The sequence below is a fragment of the Mustela nivalis genome, assembly GCF_964662115.1.
Source record: "Mustela nivalis genome assembly, chromosome: 4".
In the NCBI taxonomy this organism is placed as follows: Eukaryota; Metazoa; Chordata; class Mammalia; order Carnivora; family Mustelidae; genus Mustela; species Mustela nivalis.
This window is the reverse complement of record NC_139023.1, coordinates 8,519,261-8,525,056: the sequence shown is the minus strand read 5'-3', so window position 1 is coordinate 8,525,056 and position 5,796 is coordinate 8,519,261. Positions and strand designations below refer to the sequence as shown.

The following is a 5,796-nucleotide window of genomic DNA, read 5'->3' as shown; positions in this document are numbered from 1 at the left end:
CATCAATTATTCCAGCACTGCTACTTGTATCATAAACTGAGTACCCCCAATGTGCAAGGATATTTCTGACTTCTCTATTCTATCCCATAAATCAAATTGTCTATACTTGTACACCATCTTCATTAACATTTTATTCTAATTTCTTGACATCAAGAAAGGAAAATTCTCCCATTGTCTTCAGAGCAGATTTTCTTAGATTTCTGCTTGCTCTTCCATATAAATATTAGAAGCAGCTTGCAAATTTTTACTAATTTAACTATAATTTTGAGTGAATTTTTTGATATTTTAGATTGGTTTGTGAATTATTAACATCTTTATAGTTCTGAGTTATTTCAAGACTATAAAATAGCTCTCAATTTATCAAGGGCTTCTCTAATTTTTTTTAAGATTTTATTTATTTATTTGACAGACAGAGATCACAAGTTGGCAGAGAGGCAGGCAGAGAGAGAAGGGGAAGCAGGCTCTCCGCTGAGCAGAGAGTCCGATATGGGGCTCGATTCCAGGACCCTGGGATCATGACCTGAGCCGAAGGCGGAGGCTTTAATCCATTCGCACCCAGGCACGCCTTCTTTAATGTTTTTAAACAAAGTTTCATAATTTCCCCAAAAATCCCATGTTTTTTTATTACTTAAAAAAAAAAAACACATTTCTAGTTACTTTATATTTTTGATGTTTCCCTTCCATGTCCTTTTTATTAGTAAAAAAAAAAAAGCACATTTCAAGTCACTTTATATTTTTGGATGTTATTATAAAGAATAACTTTATAAAATTTTATGTTCTACTCATTATTAGGATTTAAACATAAAATTTTAAGTTGACTTTGTTACTGTCAGTTCCTTACTTGGGTGGTCCCGTCATCTGGCAATAATGTCCATTTAGATTCCTTCTTTGGAATTTTATGCCTTTTATCTCTCTAGCTTTGTGGAGATGGCAGGCCATCTAATCTTCTTTCTGCACACAGAGGAAACACTTTCAAGTTTCCACTATAATGCTTGCTGTTTTGTGGCTATCTTTGTATTGGTAATTTGTTCGAGGGTTATTATTACATTATTAACATGATCATTTTTTTAAAGATTTTATTTATTTATTTGACAGAGAGAAATCACAAGTAGTCAGAGAGGCAGGCAGAGAGAGAGGAAGAGAAGCAGGCTCCCCGCCAAGCAGAGAGCCCGATGCAGGACTCGATCCCAGGACCCTGAGATCATGATCTGAGCCGAAGGCAGCGGCTTAACCCACTGAGCCACCCAGGCGCCCTATCATTATCATTTTTATTATGATCTGGTCTTCATGTAATGAACTTCAAAGAGGTAGAGATTTGTGGTTCTGTGAAGTACAGTTGAAAACTAAAGAAACAATTTCAACTACAGAATTACTTTAAATAAGCAATTTATGTTCTCCTTCCCTCTCCCTATAATAAATGAGGTTTCTATGCAGCCATCAAAAGAAATGAAATCTTGCCATTTGCGACAACATGGATGGAACTAGAGCGTATCATGCTTAGCGAAATAAGTCAAGCAGAGAAAGACAACTATCATATGATCTCCCTGATATGAGGAAGTGGTGATGCAACATGGAGGCTTAAGTGGGTAGGAGAAGAATCAATGAAACAAGATGGGATTGGGAGGGAGACAAACCATAAGTGACTCTTAATCTCACAAAACAAACTGAGGGTTGCTGGGGGGAGGGGGTTTGGAAGAAGGGGGTGGGATTATGGACATTGGGGAGGGTATGTGCTTTGGTGAGTGCTGTGAAGTGTGTAAACCTGGTGATTCACAGGCCTGTACCCCTGGAGATGAAAATATATGTTTATGGAAAATAAAAAATTAAAAATAAATAAATAAATAAATAAATAAATGAGGTTTCACTGAGATCCTAAAAGCTAACACAATTAGCACAGGTATGATGATAAAGAATGTATAGGAAGTGGTTGATAACTCTCAGATTGGAAGATATTACATTTATCTAGATTTTCCAGAGTTTACCACCTGTGTAGCATAAACCCCAAAAATGCTAACACCTGTGTAATAGAAGTCCAAATAAGAAAAAAATTATTTTAGTTGATTTTTAAAATTCCATGATGTACACTGGTATGACTGATAGTCATATTCCAATAATATGATTAATGTAGTTTGAGAAATAAATTCATATGTTCATTTTAAGCATAAAATTTCATGTTGCTGAAATTTTAATCAATAAACTTAAAGCATTATTGAATTACATACCATTATCATTTAAGCAAATGCCCTTTTTTTTTTTTTTTCAGAGTCCCACTGAAAGATGGGGCATTAATTTGTTTGGATCCTGAGGCTGAATGGGTGATGATTGTTATCAAAAAGATTATCAACAGGTAAAATTAATGCCAAGGATTCTTGTATTCATACTCTCTTTTTTCTTTTAATTAAAGATATTTTTGAATGTATAAAAACTCTGCTATATGTTAGAATAAAATTATAATAAGATCCGAATGAGTCTACACCAGAAAATCCAAAAGTGTTGTTCCCAAGGCCAGCTAGGAACCTGTTAGAAATCTAAATTCTTAGGCCTTAGCCCAGATTTACTGGATCAGAAATTCTAGGGATGAAGCCCAACAGTCTGTGTTTTAACAAGCATCCCAGATGATTCTGATGCATGACCAAGTCTGAGAACAATTGGTCCATGCATTGTATTTAACATACTATCCGACTGACCTGTGTTATAAACATCTCCAATAAATACAAAAATGATCTAAAAGTCCTAGAAACTGCCTTATGCAGACCAGCTAGCCAGGCATTTGATGAGAGAAATTTTCAGAAAAAATAATTCCCCTTTGAAAAAAATTTATCTCCAGCACAACATTTCTAGAAACTAGACTCCAAATAGAATTTGCAAATTGATGAATGGAGAAGATACACTAAGTATAGGCAGGTGATAATGGGAGTATATTTGGATTAACTTCTGGAAAAAAAAAATCAAAGTAGGATTTTGTGGGGGATATTTTTAAGACATAGCCGTATATAAGAAGAGAGTGGTGACCAGTCATATGGAAAAATTAAATTTTCTGGGTTTTTTAGTTAAAAAATCAACAGGAAAACAAATTAAGGGTATGTGGAGCTATGACATAGCTAACTAAAACAAAAGTAATGGATCACCTTGGCAGTTGAGTGGTATAATGTCGTGTGAAGAACCTGGGTTTGCGAATCCTATAGCTATGGCTTAGTGTTCCAGATCCACAGCTAAAAGTTATGCCATTTTGGTTAATTCACTTAACATTGGGATTTACATGATTTCATTTGTTCTTACTTTGCTCTGTCATGGAAGAATTAGAGATAAAGTAGTTAGTTATGGCTGTTATTAATTTTCAGCTGACCAAATACATAGGCTTTTATCTTTATTTGTCAAGGTCTTTTCTTTTTTCTTGCAAGGCACCACACATGGGTAATCCTGCATATCTGTATAGTTACATGTGGCTCTGATTGTATTGTGGTACTTTTTTTTTTTATTTTTTGTAGTGCTCCTAACTGATGGCCACACAGGGAAAGTCACATCCTATGGGTGTCGAGAGCCCTTGGTATCATGGTGAGCTTGGACATCCTCTAGAATTTTCTTTGAGACTAGCACTAATTGGGGCACCTGGGTGACTCAGATGGTTAAACATCTGTCTTCGGCTCAGGTCATGATCCCAGGATCCTGGGATCTAGCCCCACATGGGGCTCTCGGCTCAGCAGGGAGTCTGCTTCTCCCTCTCCCTCTACTACTCCCACTGTTTGTGCTCTCTCGCTCTCTCTGTCAAATAATCTTTTTTTTTTTAAATAAAATAACACCAACTTATGTTAATTTATGACTACAGTGAACTGCCTCCTTTGCTCATTCTAACAACCTAAATATTATTTTCAGGCAGGCAATTGACTACTTGTGTAGGAATAATGGAAGGAGAAGTAATGAAATTTCTATTATGTTGGGAGAATAAGCTCCCAAATCCATATAGTGGGTGAGATGTTTCCTTCTTATGCTCAATATACCATAACAGAGTCTACCTGTTCCATGTTGTACCCAACCACTTAACTTCCCTTGGTTCCCCTTGCCCTGCCTCCTTCCCCTGCACCTGACCTAACATACAAAGGAACTAAGATTTGAGGAATGGTCTTTGTATATCACCTCCTTCAGGAGGCCTTCCCATACATACCTCTCCAGTCTGGGTTATTGGCTCCACATCTATATAAACTGTCAAAACTACATTTACTTCTCATTTTATCTCATTTCACAGGGGAAGCTTTTAAATAAACACAAATAACTAACTTGCCAAAGATTATAAAACCAGATAGTGGCAGAGAAAAGGTGGGATGCCAGGAATCGTGATTTTTATCCTCCATTACTCTTATCTCCATTACTTTTGCTTTAGTTAGCAGAACCGGCTCCACCCTGGTTACACCCAGACTACAGGATGCTGAGACATAAAACCTCTAGAAAGAGACCCTCTGTGGGTTTCTGGGTGAGGTGCATTTCTTCCCCATGACACAGTAACTCATCAAGGTGCTTAAGACATCCTCTTGGCTACTCCCTCCAGCAATACCAGCCTTTCCCCACTGGATCGTCAAACGCTATCATCTTGGTCTGGATTGATGATACCTGCTTCCGCATTTTCTTCTTGGTGCCAACAAAAATATATTGTTTTAATTTAGCCAAACCTCCTTCCAGAACCTCAAGCTTTCCACAGTTTCCCTGAAATAGCCTTCTAACTAGTATCCATGACTATTCCTATTCCAATCAGTCTGATTCACCACAAAGTGACTGTTCTAAAACATGAATATCAGCATTTAAGAAGAATCCCTCATCTATGAGGCAGGCCAATCATTCAGAACAACCATTAATCAGAGCCTTCCTGAAAATTATCCATCGTTCTTAAGATTTGCCTCAAAATACATTGGATGGACCCAATTCTGACCCATTTTTCCTGGAGTCATTCAAATTTTGATAACCCTGGGTCAAATATGGGTCAAAAAGGTCCCATATTTCTACTGTCACTTCATTTTATTTAATTTTCTATTTTTTACCCATGGGCCGAAGTTTACATCAGCAAATAGGTAAAAGTGTTAGAGCTATTGAAAGAAAACATGGATGGTAAAAATGTAAATGGTGTAAGGGATTATATCCTTTTTTTTTAAAGGAAAAAATAAATTTTCCCCCCACCCTAAATCCTGAGTTGTCTGGTTTCCATCCCTAGGAGTGATAATAATTTTTTAAAATTTTATTGCATGTAAATTACGCTAATGACTTTGTTTTATTTTATTTTATTTTTTATAAATTTATTTATTTATTTTCAGGAAAACAGTATTCATTATTTTTTCACCACACCCAGTGCTCCATGCAATCCGTGCCCTCCATAATACCCACCACCCGGTACCCCAACCTCCCACCCCCCCCGCCACTTCAAACCCCTCAGATTGTTTTTCGGAGTCCATAGTCTCTCATGGTTCACCTAGTGATAATAATTTTTACCAGCTCTGGTGGGTATATATTCCCAGAAATGTTCTCTAGATGAACCAGTATATTTGATGACATGAATGAGAGCATTGTCTCATTCCAGTACATTTATTTACTTATTTACTTGCTCAGGATGGGGAGTGGTGATAGAATATTTTTCAGTTATATTGTTCAGTTTACCTGTCGATTCTGATGGACACTTAGGTCTTTTTTTTTTTTTAAGATTTTATTTATTTATGAGACAGAGAGTGCACCAGCGAAAGCGAGCATGAGCAGAGGTAGGAGCAGATGGAGAGGCAGAAGCAGGCTCCCCACCGAGCACAAAGCCCAGTGGCG

At 37.0% G+C, this 5,796-nt stretch overlaps 1 long non-coding RNA gene across 1 annotated transcript; it reads left to right on the top strand.

Annotated features, from left to right (window-relative positions):
• Positions 1–2,266: 2,266 nt before the first annotated feature.
• Positions 2,267–3,825, top strand: LOC309863417. The gene is made up of 2 exons (XR_014311022.1): positions 2,267–2,347; positions 3,489–3,825. It is a non-coding gene; the product is annotated as an uncharacterized lncRNA (long non-coding RNA).
• The last annotated feature ends 1,971 nt before the right edge of the window (positions 3,826–5,796 follow it).